The sequence below is a fragment of the Anomaloglossus baeobatrachus genome, chromosome 1 (genome assembly GCF_048569485.1).
Source record: "Anomaloglossus baeobatrachus isolate aAnoBae1 chromosome 1, aAnoBae1.hap1, whole genome shotgun sequence".
NCBI classification, from domain to species: Eukaryota; Metazoa; Chordata; class Amphibia; order Anura; family Aromobatidae; genus Anomaloglossus; species Anomaloglossus baeobatrachus.
The window spans coordinates 853,180,624-853,203,466 of NC_134353.1; the positions used below are offsets into that span (position 1 = coordinate 853,180,624).

Here is a 22,843-nt window from a genome sequence, read left to right on the forward strand (position 1 = left end):
AGGAGGTAGGCGGCCGGACAGGAACAACCCAGGAGGTAGGCGGCCGCAGTGATACCCTACAGACCTCCTCACCACTTTGTCCTGCTCATGGCAGCTATGCCCACCACTAATGTACCAAGCTAGCAGATAGCAACAAGCCATGTTTAGTGGACCCCCATTACGCCATATGAAAGTCTATTTTGTTGCAACATATTGTGACGCCTGCCTGGAGCCACGGACTTGGGATCGGTGAAACAGGTGAATAGAAGCAACCGCCCACAAAGCACAAACCTGGACCCCGCAGCCCTTTAACCCCTATACAGGGATTTGGAATTACGTCAGGGCCCAGGTGATCACTGCCTGCGGAAGACTGCAGTCCTGAGAAGAGCAGCAACCAGGCAGGGTCAAATCCAGAAGGTAGAACAGGGACAAAAATCGTCAGGCGGGAGAGTGGTCAGATATCAGGCTAAAAGGTCAAAACTGGAACTAGCAGCGAAGTACAGGAACGGCAGGCAGAAGAGTGAGTAGGTGGTCAAGCCAAGGTCAATATACGGCAATACAAACAAACAGCAAGGAACCAGAGTGTAGCAGGGAATTACAGGGCTATATCTGGCACCTGCTAGCAGAAGGGAGAAAGTATAAGAGGGGTGTGGTGCCTTCCCATTGGCCCCAGCTAAAAGGTAGCTACTCCAGCCGGAAGGCACACACCACCACAGTCAACTAGTGGTACTGCAGGTCCTAGTGAAACCCAGCTTAATAGATGAGCGGAGCCTGCGCTCCCTGCACCCTCGTCCCCAGCACAGTCCACTGTGGTGACGCGGCGGCGGCGTCTGGTGATTGAAGCAGAAGTTGACTCAGGTGGAAATGCGACATATATTCTGCTACATATCACTGACCCTATAATTAATCCTGTCGCTATCCTATAATATATTTTTTCCTTTTTTTTTTTCAAAGGCAGCATAATACACAGCACTAGCCATGACCATGAATTCCCCTAGACATCTGTGGCCTGGGGCGGGCGTCTGTCTGTAACGTGAGGAGTCGGCAGAAGCATGTATTTGTGGCTGGAGATGCCCCGGCACAGTCGGCGACACACGGCAGGCTACTGAAAGCAATATGCTCCGGCATCTGTGCTGTTCTTGGCAGTCAGTGAATAGAACACACCCAGGAATAACAGAGGTGGAGAAGTCGCCTTCTGGTCAGCGAGGGGAGCGGGCCCAGCAGACCACACATTCCCATGTCTGTCCACACCCACGCCAATCATCTGTTTACACAGCTATGGAATTTGTAAGGACACACGGGAGATATGCGAGACCTGAGTAATAGGATACACATGTAATCAGCAATTTATAAAGCCTACGCACACAAGGGTTAAACCCCTCTAAATAGGCGGAGGAGAGGCCTGTCACTTATGCGATATTACACAATGTAATTTGTATAGAGGCTGCAAATAACCCCATGAGAAGTGCTAAAAATGCAAAGAGACCACCAAACGCAAACATCCTATTGAATAGGACTGCATAAAAATATCCAATAAATGATGAACCGCCCCACAAGAACCATGAGGATGCGGCTCCGGTCTATATTTTGACAGCTGGGATGCCCAGTAGAGCAGGCAGGATGGTTTATATAGAGCAGCATGGAGAATCAATTACCGGGACATTAATAATGTATGACTCCCGGGACGGTAACATAAAACGAGGCGCAGTACACACCGGCCAACACTAGATGGCGCTGGAGACACAGCCAGCAGAGATACAGTGGAGGTTACTATCGGTCATAGCCCAAAGGTAACACATCAGACCATACAACGCTGCATTAATATAATGAGCAGATAATAGAATACACACACTTGACCTATAACACAACCGCCCCTTCTTGTTTCCATCTTTCATGCAGAGAAATGGAAGCCGAGTTTTAAAAGCTTTTACTACAAACAAATTCTGGAAAGGCTCGAACTTGTTGTAGCCGCCAGGTAATCACGGATCTTAAGATTTCCATGATCACTGCCCACAAGCTGAAGACCGCATCCATCAGACATGGGTATGCATTGCTGCTGCGAGAAGAATCAAAGACACGTCCAAGACAGGACCAAGAAACCAGCTCACATCTTACCCCAATGAAAACGCCACATTCAGAGGAGCAAGAAACCAGCTCACATCTTACCCCAATGAAAACGCCATATTCAGAGGACCAAGAAACCAGCTCACATCTTACCCCAATGAAAACGCCATATTCAGAGGACCAAGAAACCAGCTCACATCTTACCCCAATGAAAGCGCCACATTCAGAGGAGCAAGAAACCAGCTCACATCTTACCCCAATGAAAGCGCCATATTCAGAGGAGCAAGAAACCAGCTCACATCTTACCCCAATGAAAACGCCATATTCAGAGGAGCAAGAAACCAGCTCACATCTTACCCCAATGAAAACGCCATATTCAGAGGAGCAAGAAACCAGCTCACATCTTACCTCAATGAAAACGCCACATTCAGAGGAGCAAGAAACCAGCTCACATCTTACCTCAATGAAAACGCCATATTCAGAGGACCAAGAAACCAGCTCACATCTTACCCCAATGAAAGCGCCACATTCAGAGGAGCAAGAAAGCAGCTCACATCTTACCCCAATGAAAACGCCATATTCAGAGGAGCAAGAAACCAGCTCACATCTTACCCCAATGAAAGCGCCACATTCAGAGGAGCAAGAAACCAGCTCACATCTTACCCCAATGAAAGCGCCACATTCAGAGGAGCAAGAAACCAGCTCACATCTTACCCCAATGAAAACGCCATATTCAGAGGAGCAAGAAAGCAGCTCACATCTTACCCCAATGAAAGCGCCACATTCAGAGGAGCAAGAAACCAGCTCACATCTTACCCCAATGAAAACGCCATATTCAGAGGAGCAAGAAACCAGCTCACATCTTACCCCAATGAAAGCGCCATATATTCAGAGGACCAAGAAACCAGCTCACATCTTACCCCAATGAAAACGCCATATTCAGAGGACTAAGAAACCAGCTCACATCTTACCCCAATGAAAACGCCACATTCAGAGGAGCAAGAAACCAGCTCACATCTTACCCCAATGAAAACGCCATATATTCAGAGGAGCAAGAAACCAGCTCACATCTTACCCCAATGAAAGCGCCACATTCAGAGGAGCAAGAAACCAGCTCACATCTTACCCCAATGAAAGCGCCACATTCAGAGGACCAAGAAACCAGCTCACATCTTACCCCAATGAAAACACCATATTCAGAGGACCAAGAAACCAGCTCACATCTTACCCCAATGAAAACGCCACATTCAGAGGAGCAAGAAACCAGCTCACATCTTACCCCAATGAAAACGCCATATTCAGAGGAGCAAGAAAGCAGCTCACATCTTACCCCAATGAAAATGCCATATTCAGAGGACCAAGAAACCAGCTCACATCTTACCCCAATGAAAGCGCCACATTCAGAGGAGCAAGAAACCAGCTCACATCTTACCCCAATGAAAACACCATATTCAGAGGAGCAAGAAACCAGCTCACATCTTACCCCAATGAAAACGCCACATTCAGAGGACCAAGAAACCAGCTCACATCTTACCCCAATGAAAACACCATATTCAGAGGACCAAGAAACCAGCTCACATCTTACCCCAATGAAAACGCCACATTCAGAGGAGCAAGAAACCAGCTCACATCTTACCCCAATGAAAACGCCATATTCAGAGGAGCAAGAAAGCAGCTCACATCTTACCCCAATGAAAATGCCATATTCAGAGGACCAAGAAACCAGCTCACATCTTACCCCAATGAAAGCGCCACATTCAGAGGACCAAGAAACCAGCTCACATCTTACCCCAATGAAAACACCATATATTCAGAGGAGCAAGAAACCAGCTCACATCTTACCCCAATGAAAACGCCACATTCAGAGGAGCAAGAAACCAGCTCACATCTCACCCCAATGAAAACGCCATATTCAGAGGACCAAGAAAGCAGCTCACATCTTACCCCAATGAAAGCGCCACATTCAGAGGAGCAAGAAAGCAGCTCACATCTTACCCCAATGAAAACGCCATATTCAGAGGAGCAAGAAACCAGCTCACATCTTACCCCAATGAAAGCGCCATATATTCAGAGGACCAAGAAACCAGCTCACATCTTACCCCAATGAAAACGCCATATTCAGAGGACCAAGAAAGCAGCTCACATCTTACCCCAATGAAAGCGCCACATTCAGAGGAGCAAGAAACCAGCTCACATCTTACCCCAATGAAAACGCCATATTCAGAGGAGCAAGAAACCAGCTCACATCTTACCCCAATGAAAGCGCCATATATTCAGAGGACCAAGAAACCAGCTCACATCTTACCCCAATGAAAACGCCATATTCAGAGGACCAAGAAAGCAGCTCACATCTTACCCCAATGAAAGCGCCATATATTCAGAGGACCAAGAAACCAGCTCACATCTTACCCCAATGAAAACGCCATATTCAGAGGAGCAAGAAACCAGCTCACATCTTACCCCAATGAAAGCGCCATATATTCAGAGGACCAAGAAACCAGCTCACATCTTACCCCAATGAAAACGCCATATTCAGAGGACCAAGAAAGCAGCTCACATCTTACCCCAATGAAAGCGCCATATATTCAGAGGAGCAAGAAACCAGCTCACATCTTACCCCAATGAAAACGCCATATTCAGAGGAGCAAGAAACCAGCTCACATCTTACCCCAATGAAAGCGCCACATTCAGAGGACCAAGAAACCAGCTCACATCTTACCCCAATGAAAACGCCATATTCAGAGGACCAAGAAACCAGCTCACATCTTACCCCAATGAAAACGCCACATTCAGAGGACCAAGAAACCAGCTCACATCTTACCCCAATGAAAACGCCACATTCAGAGGAGCAAGAAACCAGCTCACATCTTACCCCAATGAAAACGCCATATTCAGAGGACCAAGAAACCAGCTCACATCTTACCCCAATGAAAACGCCATATTCAGAGGACCAAGAAACCAGCTCACATCTTACCCCAATGAAAACGCCACATTCAGAGGAGCAAGAAACCAGCTCACATCTTACCCCAATGAAAACGCCATATATTCAGAGGAGCAAGAAACCAGCTCACATCTTACCCCAATGAAAGCGCCACATTCAGAGGAGCAAGAAACCAGCTCACATCTTACCTCAATGAAAACGCCATATTCAGAGGAGCAAGAAACCAGCTCACATCTTACCCCAATGAAAACACCATATATTCAGAGGACCAAGAAAGCAGCTCACATCTTACCCCAATGAAAACGCCATATTCAGAGGAGCAAGAAACCAGCTCACATCTTACCCCAATGAAAACGCCATATTCAGAGGAGCAAGAAAGCAGCTCACATCTTACCCCAATGAAAACACCATATATTCAGAGGACCAAGAAACCAGCTCACATCTTACCCCAATGAAAACGCCATATTCAGAGGAGCAAGAAACCAGCTCACATCTTACCCCAATGAAAGTGCCATATATTCAGAGGAGCAAGAAAGCAGCTCACATCTTACCCCAATGAAAACGCCATATTCAGAGGAGCAAGAAACCAGCTCACATCTTACCCCAATGAAAGTGCCATATATTCAGAGGAGCAAGAAAGCAGCTCACATCTTACCCCAATGAAAGCGCCATATATTCAGAGGAGCAAGAAAGCAGCTCACATCTTACCCCAATGAAAACACCATATATTCAGAGAACCAAGAAACCAGCTCACATCTTACCCCAATGAAAACGCCATATTCAGAGGAGCAAGAAACCAGCTCACATCTTACCCCAATGAAAACGCCACATTCAGAGGAGCAAGAAAGCAGCTCACATCTTACCCCAATGAAAACACCATATTCAGAGGAGCAAGAAAGCAGCTCACATCTTACCCCAATGAAAGCGCCACATTCAGGCCTGTACGAGAAGAAAACCTCATCACAGTAATACACAGGGCTGAAAAATGGCCGAAGATCCCATACAGGAACCATTAGAGAAGGGTGTAACGGCAATCCTCAAAATCTCTACTAATAGTACCATCCACCTGTTACCAGTGAACACATGCGGTACATGGCGGCACTGCGGGTCACAATACACCAAGAACCAATCTTACTACATATAGGTCGGTTATTTCCCTCTTAAATGTTGAAATTTGCTGTAACTCCTCTTTTCAGGTTTTTCCGTGTCCATGAGAAGCAACATCATTTCTGCCCATTACATGACTAGTATCCATCTTCACCAGTTTTCCCCTCCGGACTGATCTCTAAGCTAGTAGATGAAGACTCGCTGCTATGGTGGCAAGTGCCGGCCCTCTACATATATTCTTATTGCATTAATGGTCGTAGCCGCCCCCTGGACCATTCACCCTTCGTCACTCATCTTTCCCAAAAACGTTTTAATTAGATCTAAGCTGAATTTTATATATTCCCAGTTCATACAGAGACCTTAATGGGCACATAGAGTCTATAGTTCAGAGTTTTGGGGAGAACTTCTCGTTAGTCGGCAGTTTATACACTTTTTTTTCTTTAACAAAAAAAGTATTAAGTAGCTTAAGTTTTTTACGGGTATAACAATATGTGCTAACAAATGGAGTATGTATATAAAACTGCTGTGATGTCTTCCATACACTGAACACAGACATGAAGGATTCCTGCTCTCTCTTACGCACACAGGTGATCAAAAGCAGCGGGGGACGGAGACGCCACAGGGCGGCGGCAGCGGGGGACGGAGACGCCACAGGGCGGCGGCAGCGGGGGACGGAGACGCCACAGGGCGGCCGCAGCGGGGGACGGAGACGCCACAGGGCGGCCGCAGCGGGGGACGGAGACGCCACACAGCAGTACTGAGCTGTGTGGCTGTGAATCCTGCACTGGAGTCACATCAGTTGCATGAAGCTGCAGTGCAATCTGACGGGGCTCTCACTGTACTGAGTGATCCTTACTACTTTCCCCTCTCTCCATACTTTAATAGGCGTCCTCAGTGAGCAAACAGATTTGGGCAGTTTCACAGAGTGGTTGGTGAGTTCAAGCGCTGGGGGGGGGGCGAAGTGTCCCAAAAATGCCAGAAAGCCGCATGTTTCTCCTACAAGATATGGTAAAAAGTTTCTTATAGTCGATTTAGGCAAAGTCATTTGAAATGACAGTGAGCATGCAAGTCAAACGGGAAAAAACCCTTAAAATCGGTGATACCCTGCAGTTAGTCATCTTTCTATGGCGCTTGACACATTCACAACCAATCACTGGTAGAAAAAGTTAGACATTAACAAAATGAAGGCCATGAATTCTACAGATCGTTCTTATTGGGGACCTCAGAGGAACGCATGGATACGTGAAGCTGGAGTGTAGCGATCTGCAGATGTAATATGGGCACGGCACACAGATGAGGGTGGTCTGCACGCTGCGGTTTAGAGTACCCTCGGTGTTTAGGAGTAAAAGGGTTTTTTTGTTATTTATTTTATTATCTATTCTATTTGAGTCCTGGCATACATTCAGATATACTTTCCATGAGTTAGAATAGCAGGTACAACAGCAACAAAGTATAACAGTATCTGGTATACAACGTAGGGGTGCGGAGCGTGCCGGAGTGCTGCTTCCCCTTAAAAGTCAGTATTAATGTTAAAGGGTTGTTTTTTTTTTTATTCAATGACTAGGATAAGAAAAATTAAAAATAAAGAAAACATTTTTCTCACATGAGCCACTAGGGTTATTCTATACTGCTACTTACTGATCGTCAGGAAGCACATCTACATTAGCAGCAATAGACTGACAAAAGACTATTATTGAAGCAACTAATGAGTGTGTGCAAAAGCACAGCAAGCAGGGTCAGCGGTGACATCGCCTAGAGGAAATGGCTGCTACCGTGTTATCATTGCAATCCTGTCTGTGAAGATAATGAGGCTGCTGCCAAGTCTTCTGTAAAGAACAAGTAGTATGAATGTAAAAAAGCACAAGTGGCAGTGTGGAAAAATACAAGGTCTGTTTTTTGACTGCAATACAGATGAAAATTAAAAATACATTTGCCACCCTAGTTTTCTGACGTATCCCTATCAGCCGATTTATAAAGTGATGGATCCCACAGATTTCATAATCCAAAGGTTAGGCCATAATTTACAAAGAAACAGATTTGTGCCCTTTAAAAACGTACTTCCAATATCAGGGAGAGCAGCTATTGCCTGCATTTACACAGAAGTGGGGGAGCTTCTGGATTATCAGATGCCAGATTAACCCGTCACCTGTGCAGTTTCCTGCTGACTTTCTGCCACATATGTACTATATGCTAAGACTCCTAAGCACTCATCTGCTCGCAGGTCCGTTCATTGGCACCAGAGTATTATAGCGTCTGTCTTGGAGATGGAAGTCAGTCAGGATCAGACGTTCAGGACGAAAGCCGATTAACAACTACAGTCAGATGGAGGATGACGCACGTGCCGGAGACTGCTAATATATGTCGTGGAGAAACTAATGCCTGAGATTCCTCATAGGAACAAACGGCTCAGAAAATCAGAGGTTCCTAATGTTCATACCCGACCTAGATAACGTGTGAAGCAACGTCTCCGCTCCTGGTATCTACGGTGCGTTACATACAGACAGCTCTGAGACGTCTTATAAGGGGAGAGGCTCCTTATCGGTCAAGGGTATTGTACAATAATGGGCCACATGCGGCAGGTCGGAGTGATTACTTGCGCTTTTAGCATCTGTTCACATCAGGTTTATGTCCATAACTTGACATATATGGTGTAAAAACACCTGAAGAAAAGGAAGAAGGAGCTGTATATAACTGCGCGGGCATCTCTGCGCCGTCCCCCCCCCCCCCACGTGCCGGCATCTCGGCGCCGTCCCCCCCTCCACGTGCCGGCATCTCGGCGCCGCCCCCCCCCTCCCACGTGCCGGCACCTCAGCGCCGCCCCCCCCCCCCCCCAACGTTCCTGCATCTCGGCGCCGCCCCCCCCCACATGCCAGCATCTCGGCGCCGTCCCCCCCCCACGTGCCGGCATCTCGGCGCCGTCCCTCCCACGTGCCAGCATCTCGGCGCTGTACCCCATATCTGCTGAAGGTGGGGATAAAGACACTTTTTGGACCCCGTCAGCAAGTAGACGAGTGTGCCTGCTAAACTGGCATAACTAATGCGATCAGGGTGGGCATTTGCTATGAAAAGGGAGTTTCTCCTAATCCCCGTGATAAACCTGCCACACGTCATTTCTACAACCGCAGCAGCACGTGTACAGGGAGACTCGGAGACTCGGAGGCACATGTTCAGTGAGTCATGGGATGGTGAATCCTGGAACTGAAGTGACATGGCGGAAATCGTGTCCTCGTCGGACTGCAGGAAGCAAGCGCTTCACTTTACACCCTGCAGATTACACACACTGTTAGTCAGACACGGAATATAATCCAGGAACAATGAGCTGAGACTGAGGAAATATCTGACTAGTAACCCAGGAATGCCGGCCACTCATCGGAAGGGAACATCCTACAGCTACAAAGGCGAGGACTCCCCCTGGAACTGTATTGTGACAGATTCATGGATAAATCAGTGCGGCTGCCAGGAGCACACATGTAACAGATAGTGCTCACCCCGCAGATCAACTACAACACCCCCAAATTTAAAGCGGTTCTGTAATTTCACAATTACCCCAGAGCAGAGATCATACTTCTGCCATAAACCAGTTAAGAGCTACAGACAAACCACATAGCCTAAATAGGTTATGTGCGCACAGTGCGTTTTTAGGGTGTGTTTTTGGGCTGAAAACTGCATGATTTTGCTTCTCCAGCAAAGCCTATGAGTTGTCATTTTTTGCTGTCCGCACACAACTTTTTTTTTTTTTTTTTTAATATGTACAAGTCAATTCTTTCCTGTGTTTTTCTGCATTTCCCCCCCCATGCAATACATTGGAAAAACGCAGCCAAAAACGCGGTAAAAACACATGCGTTTTTACCGGTGCGGTTTTTGCACTTTTTGCCGTGGGTGCGTTCTTAGCGGCCAAAACGCAGCGTGCACACAGCCTTATACTCCATGGGAAAACCACACACAGTGCCAGGAGGGATAACAGAGGAATGATTTTACAATTAAATACGTAAAAGCAGTCCAGGGTAAAATACACAATCACTCGTCACTGATCTGCGGATGGTATTTACACCGTTACGGGCTTTTGGATGTTACAAATTGGGTTGATACTGGTAGATCTGTAAACCTGTAATAGGCAGCCTCAGCAGAAGTGGCTTGCAGGGATTAAGTTTAGTGTCTGTAGCAGATTATACAGATTAGAAAGACTAAGCATGTTACATCGATTACACTGCATCTGGACAGCGTAAGCCAGGAGTAACAGCACAAATAAAAGAATTTAGAACCATCCACAATGCTCTTTCCTACTGACAATGCGGAGGGTTCAGGTACTGTTTCGCCGTTTGCGCTGCCTCAGGTGCGCATACAGAATGACGTTCACTGGTGTACAGTCACACATACATATGAAAAGCAACCAATATTTCTCATTGCAAGCAGGGCAAAGACTGGCTGGATAGGGTGGGTGTAACCTGGGTGCAATGCCGAGGCCCCGATTTGTCAGTACTGGCATTAATTTCCTCTATTTTTCTTTTTCATTATTGAAAAGTAATACGGTACATTTAGTTCTAAAAATCATCCTCCTTTCTTTGAAACACACACTGACATGATCGGTGGCATTCTGATTCATTTTCCCAATTAGTGTGTACAAAATAGTTGCCAACTTCCCTAAAACATCTACTCAAAGAAAATTGGGAGATCTCCTGGACAAGTTGGCATATCTGTCAGAAGCCCCACAGTCTTGGTCTACAATGGCACCGGGGGCTCTGGGAAGAGCAGGGATGGGGGACAGTACATGGCTTAGGCTGCTTTCACACTACTTTTTTTAGCATGCGTCATGAACGTTTTTTTGCTGCAAAAGCGGATCCTGTTTTTGCAAAGAAAAACGCATGAGTTATTTTGCAGGATCCTGTCACTTGAAGGGGGGGGAGGAAGGGGAGGGGGAGGGAGGGGGGGGGAGGAAGGGGGGGAGAGGAAGGGGGGGAGAGGAAGGGGGGGAGAGGAAGGGGGGGAGAGGAAGGGGGGGAGAGGAAGGGGGGGAGAGGAAGGGGGGGAGAGGAAGGGGGGGAGAGGAAGGGGGGGAGAGGAAGGGGGGGGAGAGGAAGGGGGGGAGAGGAAGGGGGGGAGAGGAAGGGGGGGAGAGGAAGGGGGGGAGAGGAAGGGGGGGAGAGGAAGGGGGGGAGAGGAAGGGGGGGGAGAGGAAGGGGGGGGGGGGAAGAGGAAGGGGGGGGAAGAGGAAGGGGGGGGAAGAGGAAGGGGGGGGAAGAGGAAGGGGGGGGAAGAGGGAGGGGGGGGAAGAGGGAGGGGGGGGAAGAGGGAGGGGGGGGAAGAGGGAGGGGGAAAAGAGGGAGGGGGGGGAAAAGAGGGAGGGGGGGGGGGGAAAGAGGGAGGGGGGGGGGGGAAGAGGGAGGGGGGGGGAGAGGGAGGGGGGGAGAGGGAGGGGGGGGAAGAGGGAGGGGGGGGGAAGAGGGAGAGGGGGGGGGAGAGGGAGGGGGGGGGAGAGGGAGGGGGGGGGGGAAGAGGGAGGGGCGGGGAAGGGGGGGAGAGGAAGGGGGGGAGAGGAAGGGGGGGGAGAGGAAGGGGGGGGAGAGGAAGGGGGGGAGAGGAAGGGGGGGGAGAGGAAGGGGGGGAGAGGAAGGGGGGGAGAGGAAGGGGGGGGAGAGGAAGGGGGGGAGAGGAAGGGGGGGAGAGGAAGGGGGGGAGAGGAAGGGGGGGAGAGGAAGGGGGGGAGAGGAAGGGGGGGAGAGGAAGGGGGGGGAGAGGAAGGGGGGGAGAGGAAGGGGGGGGAGAGGAAGGGGGGGAGAGGAAGGGGGGGAGAGGAAGGGGGGGAGAGGAAGGGGGGGAGAGGAAGGGGGGGAGAGGAAGGGGGGGAGAGGAAGGGGGGGGAGAGGAAGGGGGGGGAGAGGAAGGGGGGGAGAGGAAGGGGGGGAGAGGAAGGGGGGGGGGAGAGGGGGAGAGGAAGGGGGGGAGAGGAAGGGGGGGAGAGGAAGGGGGGGAGAGGAAGGGGGGGAGAGGAAGGGGGGGAGAGGAAGGGGGGGGAGAGGAAGGGGGGGGAGAGGAAGGGGGGGGAGAGGAAGGGGGGGGAGAGGAAGGGGGGGGGGGGAAAGGAAGGGGGGGGAAGAGGAAGGGGGGGGGAAGAGGAAGGGGGGGGGGAAGAGGAAGGGGGGGGGGAAGAGGAAGGGGGGGGAAGAGGAAGGGGGGGGAAGAGGAAGGGGGGGAAGAGGGAGGGGGGGAAGAGGGAGGGGGGGGGAAGAGGGAGGGGGGGGGAAGAGGGAGGGGGGGGGGAGAGGGAGGGGGGGGAAGAGGGAGGGGGGGGGGAAGAGGGAGGGGGGGGGGGAAGAGGGAGGGGGGGGGAAGAGGGAGGGGGGGGGGGGGAAGAGGGAGGGGGGGGGGAAGAGGGAGGGGGGGGGAGAGGGAGGGGGGGGAGAGGGAGGGGGGGGAGAGGGAGGGGGGGGAGAGGGAGGGGGGGGAGAGGGAGGGGGGGGGGAGAGGGAGGGGGGGGAGAGGGAGGGGGGGGAGAGGGAGGGGGGGGAGAGGGAGGGGGGGGAGAGGGAGGGGGGGGAAGAGGGAGGGGGGGGGAAGAGGGAGGGGGGGGAAGAGGGAGGGAGGGGGAAGAGGGAGGGAGGGGGAAGAGGGAGGGTGGGGGGGAAGAGGGAGGGGGGGGGAGAGGGAGGGGGGGGGGGAGAGGGAGGGGGGGGGGAGAGGGAGGGGGGGGGAGAGGGAGGGGCGGGGGAGAGGGAGGGGCGGGGGAGAGGGAGGGGGGGAGAGGGGGGGGGAGCAAGACTTATCACGAGGCTGGTTTCTGGGCATGCTCAGTAGAGCAAGCAGGATCCTATCTATCAGCATGCCAGCGTTCACATGCGTTTGCGTGCAGTATAGTCAGGATCCAGCAATTTGCAGTATTTGGACGCAGCTCAAAAACGCTACAAGTAGCGTTTTTGAAAAAAGTTAAAAAACTGCAAGTCGCTGGATCCTCACTATAGCGCACGCAAACGCAGGTGAACGCGAGTCCATTGCAAATGCATTGAAATGAATCGCTCATTTGCACTGGACCAGTTTTTGCATTAAAAAAAACGTTCATGACGCATGTTAAAAAAACGTAGTGTGAAAGCAGCCTTAGCTGCCACAGGCCACAATTTAAAGGGGCTGTCTGCAACTTTGAATTCTTTAGGTGTGAACTGTAATAAAACAACAAAAAACTCATCATGTCACCTCCTTGAATCCGACGCAGGCCGCCCCAATAGTCAGTGCAAGCTTCAGAAATCCGGAAGTCACAGGACCCCTGAAGACTGTGATGGCTGAGGGGTCAGGTGACAGACGACTGGCGGATAACCCCCTTAAGGCGGTGTAGTCTTCATTTACAAGGTCTAAAAATCTATCAGCTTCAGTAAATCTGCTCCATTGTGCAACACAGAAAGCGCTATCTGACGTACAAAGGTCAATGTGCATCCGAACAAGGACTTTGTCCATCAAGACTGAGTTGGAAGGAGACCTCTCCCATGACGCGATGTGGTAAGATCCTACAAGACGAGCCTTGGCCTTCGTGTGTAATCTGCCCTATAATGACAGCAGGAACCCCAAGTACATGATTGCTGGTCTCCACTATTCTCCCTGATACAAGGAGGTGCGGTGTATATATTGCAGTGAGTGGTAACACTATAGTGCGTGTTTATAGATGGCGACTCGCTGCAATCACAAGCTGCAGATCTGTAGGGTATCGATTGCTGACATTTTAGAAACCATTTGCTCCATTACAGAAATCTCCGCTGTGTAGCAGGATGACATTGGAGATGGCAGATCAATAATTCTCATGTGTTTGTTTAGAAAAAAGACAGTAAGGACATGGCGAGACATAATGACTGACTGCCACAGAGGGGGGAGCGATAGCGGCAGGAGAGGATGCCGAGCCTAATGTGAGGAACATGGTCCGCACCGTCTATGGTCCGCACCGTCTATGGGGATCTGCAGCCTAGGGCTATGTACCCACGGGACATTGTACCCGCAGACTGTGCCCCAGGTTTGTCCGCAGGTTTTCCGCAGCTGCTCCCCGGAATCCGCAGCTATACGTTGCTGCAGGATTCGAGCATTCTTGTTGCGGTAAACCTGCGGGACAAGTGCAGAAATACCTGCGGACATCCCCAGCCTCTATCTCCATAGCGGAAAGGCAGGAATTCCGCAGATATTTCCGCATGAATAATTGACATGCAGTTACGTGCGGGTGCGGGACATCGGCAGCATTTTCCACAGCCGCACATACCGCAGCATTGATACAGCACTCCCCAAATCCCATAGGATAACATGGGGAGTGTCTGTACTTATGTAAACCTGCGGATTTAACTGGAAAATCCGGATAAATCCGCGGCAAACTCCACAGGTACGTAGTCCCGTGGGCACATAGCCTAAGGCCTCATGCACACAGGACTGCTCTACATGGAGCACAGACCTTACTGACCGGTGCCCCACCATGGTATCCACCATCACGTTATCGGAATTATAGAATACACTTTCTCTGAAGAAACGGCAGAACCTCTTTCATGACAAAGCAACCACCACAATAAGGACACATGAAGGGCCAGTGCCGTTTATCTTTACATATATAAAGGGAATGTCAGAAGTTGCTTTGTAATCAGAGGACGGCATGGTTGAGATACTGATTTCCGCAATATTTCCTTTATTAGGCTGTTTGCTGTTTTCACACAATGAACGTTTTATCACCAGGTGATTATCACTGCTAGGACTACAGTGCAGTGAGCCCTGGTCCAACACACACCCCCTCCTGTGATAAGCAGCCCACTGTCAAACTATGTACATAGATAGCTGTGGGTTAGCTTTCTGAGCTCAGCTACATCTGAGAATTCTGATAGTTTACGGCTTGCAGCAGTTGTGACACAAAGCGATACGTCTTTGTATTCAGGGTCTCTCTGCCCATGTCATGCTGCTCTAAGACGAGTTTGGAAATAAGAATTATTCTTACCGATAATTCGATTTCTAGGACCTTCCACGACAGCATAGGAGGTTGTCTCTCCACGCCCTAATTGGGACAGGAAGTTCAAGAGGTTTAAAAGGACCCTCCCACCTCCCACAGCCAGTGTCTTACAAAGAACCCATAGCATATGAGAAGTACCACATATTCAGGAATATATGAATACAAAGGGGGAGGGAATTACCTGCTGTCGTGGAAGGTCCTAGAAACCGAATTATCGGTAAGAATAATTCTTATTTCTCTAGTCCCTTCCACGACAGCATAGGAGGAATACCAAAGAATTGATACCTAGGGGGGGACCACAGCCTGCAGGACCTTCCTGCCAAAGGCCAAATCCCTGTTGGAATCCAGATCCAAACGATAATGCTTCGTGAAAGTATGGAGCGAAGACCACGTAGCCGCCTTGCAGATCTGCTCAGGGAAAGCCCCTGCCCGTTCAGCCCAGGAGACAGAGGTAGCTCTGGTGGAGTGCGCCGTAAATCCGGTAGGTGGAGAGAGATGCTGAGCGAGGTAGGCGTCTCTAATTGCCCGCACAATCCAGTTGGCGATGGTACTCTTAGCTACCTTCCTGCCCTTATTTCGACCAAAGGGCTGGATAAACAGGTTATGATCAAGCCGCCAAGAAGCAGTAACCTCCAGGTAGTGCAACACAGTCCTACGGACGTCCAAAGAATGAAACACTTCCTCACCGGGAGTCCGAGGATTCTGACAGAAGGAAGGCAGGATGATGGACTGAGAACGGTGGAAATCCGAAACCACCTTGGGAAGGAAGGAAGGGTCCAGCTGAAAAACAATGCTGTCATCTCTCACGGTCAGGTAAGGTTCCCGAATAGACAAAGCCTGAAGTTCTCCGACTCTGCGAGCAGACGTAATAGCCACAAGAAAAGCAGTCTTGTGAGAAAGAGAACGAATGTGACAAGAGCACAGTGGCTCAAAAGGTGACAGAGAGTCCGGTAAGGACCACATTGAGATCCCAGCGAGGCGTCAGGACCCTCTGACGTGGACAGAGTCTACTAGCGGACACAAAGAACCGACGGATCCAACGATGATCTGCCAGAGCCGTGTCAAAGACTGCACTGAGGGCTGACACCTGAACTTTCAGGGTGCTAGGCCTAAGGCCTAAGTCCAATCCACTCTGGATAAAGTCCAGAATCTGCGCAATATTAGGCCGAAGTGGGTCAGGAGGCCGAGAACCACACCAGGAGGAAAATCTCTTCCAGATTTTGTTGTAAATACTATTAGTCACTGGTTTACGGTTCTTCTGCAGGGTAGCCACAACCTTGTCAGAAAGCCCTTGGGCCTTCAGTGCCCGGGCCTCAGAAGCCAGGCAGCCAAGTTGAGTTTCTGGGGAGCCGGATGGAAAAATCGGACCCTGGGACAGTAAGCTGGGGTCCGAACCTAAGAGGACTGGGCCGTCTATTCCTAGAGTCATGACCAGGCTGTACCAACTCCTCCGAGGCCACAGCGGGGCTACCAGTATAGTTGGGACCCCCTCGACTCTGATCTTCCTCAGGGCCCTTGCGAGAAGAGGAAGAGGGGAGGAACGCGTAAGCGAGGCAAAAGGACCAATTGTGGCAGAAAGCGTCTACCCCTAACGCCTTGTCCCGTGGGTTCAGGGAGAAAAATGTTGCGACCTTGCGATTCCCTGCCGAAGCAAAGAGGTCCACCTCTGGAGCACCCCACCTTGCCACCAGAGAGCAGAACACCGCCTGATCCAGACTCCATTCCCCCGGATGAACATCCCGACGACTCAGGAAATCCGCCTGAAGATTTAGGGAGCCCTTCAGATGGACCGCAGAAAGGGATAGCAGTGATTGTTCCGCCCATTGAAAGATCCGGGAGGACACTGACTTCAGGGCGCCTGAGCGTGTACTGCCCTGATGGCGGAGATGTGCCACTGTTGTGACATTGTCTGAATATACCAGGACGTGAGAGTCCCGGACGAGGTCCTGAGCCGCAAGGAGGGCTTCCCTGACTGCCCTGAGCTCCCGGTAGTTGGAGGATTGGGAGCTGACGTAAGGACTCTAGACCCCTTGAAATGGGGAGTTTGCCACCATTGCACCCCATCCTCGCAGGCTGGCATCTGTGGTCAGTGTAACCAGGGGTGCCTGCGTCCAGGCAACCCCCACCTGCAGGTTGCTGGGCCGCAGCCACCAGAGAAGGGATGAGGAGACGGGCCCCGAGAGGCGAACCCGTCTGTTTAGGGACGACGGGAGTCTGTCCCAATGCGCCAGGATATGATCCTGGAGACACAGAGAATGGGCCTGAGCCCACCTGACTGAGGGAATGCAGGACGTCATAGAACCCAGAGCTGACATAGCCGCTCGAAGCGTCGGGCGAGCCTGCCTGCGAAGCTTTGATATTTTGGCTAACAGAGCTACCCTGAGGCCCTCCGGGAGAAAAGATGCCTGTCGGTCGGAGTCCAGCAGCACTCCGAGAAACTGCCGAGTGGAGGAGGGGGTTAACTGTGATTTTTTGAGATTGGGAATCCATCCCAGGGACCGAAGGATTCCTAAAGACTTTTCCACATGGCTCCGGAGGGTTGGAGCAGATGGAGCCATGAGAAGAAAGTCGTCCAAATATGGAACCAGACAGATACCCTGCAATCTTATGAAGGCGACCACCTCTGCCATGATCTTCGAAAAGATCCTTGGAGCCGAGGAGATCCCGAAGGGAAGTACATTGAATTGGAAATGAAGCACCTCCTCCCCGTGAAGAACCGCAAACCTGAGGTATTGCCTGTGACCCGGATGGACGGGCACATGGAAGTAGGCGTCTTTCAGATCTATAGAGGCCATCTGGTGGTGTAGACCTATCAGGGGAATAGCTGATTTTACTGACTCCATTTTGAACCGCCGGTACCTGACCTGACGGTTTAGACGCTTTAAATTGATTATTATGCGGACGTCTCCAGACGGCTTCTTGACAAGGAAGAGGCGGGAGTAGTGTCCTACCCCTTCTTCCCGACTCGGGACTGGGGAAACGACCCCCGAGTGCATTAGCTCTAGAATCTTTGCGTACAACAGAGCCTGTGAAACCTGCGACGCCAGAGCAGTGACTCGGAGACCCGGACGAGGGGGGGAGAGGAATTCTATTAGGAGACCTTCCGAGACGATCTTCAGAACCCATTGGCAAGTGGTTATGGACCGTCACCGGGGAAGAAACGCCGAGAGTCGTCCCCCCACCCGGGCCGAGTCACTGTTTGTCCTGCTGAGGACGTTGTTGATGGGGAGGGATGAGGATGTTTCTCCCTCTACCCTTAGATAGCTCCACCTGCCTGCCTTCCCTTTCCCTCTGGGCTGGGAGGCCTGAGGCCTCGAGGGACGAAAGGACCGCTTCCTGGTGGGTCTAGGATCAGGTAAGGCCTTACGATCGGTCGCCTTGTCCAGAATATCATCCAGGGCAGGCCCAAACACCAAATCCCCTTTAAACGGAAGGGAGCAAAGCCTCATTTTGGAGGTGGAGTCTCCACTCCAGGCCTTAAGCCAGAGGGCACGTCTGGCAGAGTTTGAAAGAACCGAGGTCCTGGCCGCCAGGCGGACAGATTCCACCGAGGTATCTGCCAAAAAACTGGTAGCCTTCCTAAGCAAGGGAAGGGATTCCAGCAATTCCTCCCTAGGGGTCCCTTGGGAAATATGAGCCTCCAACTGGTCTAACCACCTAATTAGGGACCTGGATACACAAGTGGAGGCAATGTTAGCCTGAATAGAAGAAGACGATTCCTCCCAGGATCGCTTCATTAGGCCTTCTACCTTCCTATCCATCTGATCCTTAAGTTGGGAAGTATCTTCAAAGGGAAGAGCCGTTTGTTTAGCTACCCTAGCCACCTGTACGTCTACTTTTGGGACCTCCCAATGTAATCCAGAAGGTTCTAGAGGAAACCGGCGTCTAGGGTCACTCCGTACCCGCCTCTCAGGAAATTCCCATTCCTGAGAGACAATATCCAGAATATTGGCATGAACTGGAAATCCTAATTGTTTGACTGTTTTCAGGCCAGCAAACATTTCATCCTGGATTGAGGGAAGAGACTGCACTTCCTCTAACCCCATAGTGCTCCGCACTGCCCCAATAAGATCCCCCAAATCTACTGAGGGAAACAGAAAGGACTGGTCAGACCCCCCAGAGGGAAATCCTTCATCAGGGCCCTCAGAGGTGGAATCAGCGTCCTCCTGATCAGACGGGGCCGACTGGAGTTTCCTCTTCTTTGGAGAAGAGGGTCCAGGAGCAGGGCCAGGAGCAGGGCCAGGAGCAGGGCCAGGAGCAGGGAGGGAGGCCAGTGAGGCCCGAATCTCCTGTTTCATCATGGACCGCAACTCGTCTACCAGGGACGGTTGTTCGGCCCTAATAATCTGGTCCGTACATTGTTGGCAAAGCTTTTTGTCCCATACTGCAGGGAGCTTCTTTATACAGAGAGGGCATTTTTTAATTTTTTCAAATCTGTCAGGTCTATCCGGCTTATCGGACTTGTCAGCCTTCTCTGACTTCTCAGACTTCTCTGACTTTTCATTTCTGTCAGTTTTCTTAGTGGCCTTGTCCTCCTAGAAAACACAGACCAGAAAGCCATAAATCATCTGCCTGAGACCTATGTCTGAGGGACCATCCCCCTCCATACTTACAGTAGCAGGGGGCACACTGGGTTCTGCAGATGCAGCTGCAGCGGAAGACATGACAGGGAGCACGGTTGCTTACCATGATCTGACGTCTTCACGGCAGCCCTTATGCAAAAGGGCCTGCCCCCCCCAGTGACGGCTAACGTTCCCCGCCTCCTGCATCCGGTCCCGGACAGGCCGTGTCAGCGTCGGCGTGTCCTCCACGCTGCCTCCGCAAACCGGAAACGCTCAACCGGAAGTTCGCTAGACCGGAAGTCCCGCCCCCGGGAGCACTTCCGGATCGCTCCGGCAGCGTGCATGCAGGAAGCGGCCGGCGGCTCAGGGAGGACGCCGGCCGGGGAGCTCCACAGCCTGCATCACCCCAGAGGAGTTCCGGAAGGCTGGAGCCGCGGTCCCCCACAGCGTGAGGGAACAGCAAGGGAGGAGCGGTGAAGGCCCGACCGATGCTGTCCGGCTTAAGGTAACAGGGGAAGGAAGAAAAAAAGAAAAATATTATACTGTAGTTCGCCAGCCACCAAAGCATAGGAGAAAATAAAAAACCTCTCCATGCCCCATGGGGACAGGAAAGACACTGGCTGTGGGAGGTGGGAGGGTCCTTTTAAACCTCTTGAACTTCCTGTCCCAATTAGGGCGTGGAGAGACAACCTCCTATGCTGTCGTGGAAGGGACTAGAGAAAAACCTGGTGACAGATTCCCTTTAAAAGGAATCTGTCACCAGGTTTTTGCTCGCCCATCTGAGAGCAGCATAATTTAGAGTCAGAGACCCCGATTCCAGTGATGTGTCACTTACTAAGCTGTTTTCTGTCATTTTGATAAAATCACTGTCTTCTCAGTCGCAGATCTAGCAGTTATACAGAGCTCATGAATATGTGGACTACCTGCAGCACGCCAAGTAGTCCTCTAATGATAATCTACTGCTGATTACACATTGATTTTATAAAAACTACACTATGCAGCTCGGTAAGTGACATCGCTGGAATCAAGATCTCTGCCTCTACATTATGCTGCTCTAAGATAAGGTAGAAAAATACTGATGACAGATTCCCTTTAAGTCTACCTACAACGTAAAATCTATGAAGACGACTGGCTGTGCGTATGTTTAGTCCTTTGTACCTTCCTTTAAATCACCTCAGATTTCCAAACAAAACCGGGGAGTAGCAGATCAGCGCTGGACCTGGGGATGGTGAGTAACACTCTGCTTTTATTTTTTGAATAGTGCCTGCAGCTTATAGAAGAAAGTTTTCTGAAAGAGGCAACCCCTTTAAATATGGTCGTGTCACAAATCTGCAACGCCCGGCTACCATAAATGCACAGAAATTCATCTTGTATCCGCACTGTCCTTGTCTCTGTGGGTAACAAGGACGCTTTCCGGGACGGTTGGCCCACAAGGCCGCGCGCTGATTCCCCGGAACGCAGGCTGCTTCGCCTCTATGTAATCCCCACCAGACTATCCTGCTCATCCAGTTTGCAGAGCCTTGGGAAGGAGCCAAGACTGCTCTTTTTAGACACAAGTTTACACGAAGCTCATGAATAGGAATCAGACTGAAAGCAAAGTCCACAAGGATCTCATGTTGTTTCAAGGAGGGCGGATTGTTGTGTCCAACATCTTGTATCCACTACGTGACCATTCACTGCGGAGACAGAAGCCCCCGGCCGCCTCCTTTCTCGCCCGACAGCGGCCATCATTAACACACTAAATCCTATTTATCTTCTGGAGTGCTCATGGAGTACAATACTTGACATAAACATGCGTTATCCCCTGTCCTATAGACGGCAGGTCAGGCCTTTCACAGCAAACCAAGAAAACACACAACAATGGGGCCAGTGTAGAGCAGCAGTCACCAAGCTCTGACCCCCCGGGGAGCGGACAGGTCTCTATACAACACTGGGGATTACTCCTACAATAAACTGCTTTATAGAGCCCCAAAAGCATTTCCACATTCTCTCTGCCCCATAGAAGTGACTGGGATTGATGGCAGTCGTGTGTCCCGGTAAACGGGGCAGACATATAGCTGAAATATACCACCCTCCACTCACACGGGCGCATTGGGACCTCCGTTCTCAGGATCAGTGGGGTCCCAATGCTCAGACTTCCAGCTACCAAACAGTTAACCATGGTCGCTTTCTATCAGAGACAATGGCGCTTTGATCTTCTGTACTGAAGCTCAGCACTATTCGATGGCGTGTGACAGCGCTGCAGTACCGCACACTACCACGGACAAGTGTGGCACTGTTTATTTTTTAAATCAGGTTCATTTTTATTAACCGCCGAAAAACACATAGCATAGCAAACAGTCCCTTTCCCTCAAAAAACAATTCGGGAAAACGGATTAGACCATCTCCGATCATCAAAACAACACTGAAATTATACAATAAAATAAACTAACTCCTCTTATCGGAGGGGTGGGGGGCGGCAGTGGTGGTGGAGCGGGGTCACAGGAGGTAGGGGCGGTGCTTGAGTAGGGCCATGCTGCTGGGGCTGCGATGGGGGCTGTGCTGGCTGCGGGGCGCAGTGTTAACTGTGTAGAGCAGGGCGGTGCTTGAGTAGGGCCATGCTGCTGGGGCTGCGATGGGGGCTGTGCTGGCTGCGGGGCGCAGTGTTAACTGTGTAGAGCAGGGCGGTGCAACGGGTGTCACATGCTCTGTTAGTGGTGCGGGCTTCAAAGAAATAGCGCCCGGAGACGGCGAGTGCACAGATGAGATCTTGAGCAGACCGCTCCTTCTGCGCACATGCTGACTGCGGGGGCCATTATTTGAAGCCCGCACCGATGACAGAGCATCTCACCTGCCACACAGCCCCGCTCCACACAGCCCCGCTCCACACAGCCCCGCTCCACACAGCCCCGCTCCACACAGCCCCGCTCCACACAGCCCCGCTCCACACAGCCCCGCTCCACACAGCCCCGCTCCACACAGCCCCGCTCCACACAGCCCCGCTCCACACAGCCCCGCTCCACACAGCCCCGCTCCACACAGCCCCGCTCCACACAGCCCCGCTCCACACAGCCCCGCTCCACACAGCCCCGCTCCACACAGCCCCCAAAGTTTTGGGATGAAAAGTGCATCTCAATCAAAAAAATATGATACCTGTAACTGTATGGACTTCCTATTAGTATGGAGGCTGGTATGAATGGATTCGCAGGGCCTGATCCATCGGCCACCTGTAATCTGTGACTGCTGGATGAG

At 51.2% G+C, this 22,843-nt stretch overlaps 1 protein-coding gene across 1 annotated transcript in view; it reads right to left on the bottom strand.

Annotated features, from left to right (window-relative positions):
- Nucleotides 1-22,843, bottom strand: part of CERT1 (ceramide transporter 1) — a 102,183-nt gene that overhangs the window by 52,496 nt on the left and 26,844 nt on the right. The window lies entirely within an intron of this gene.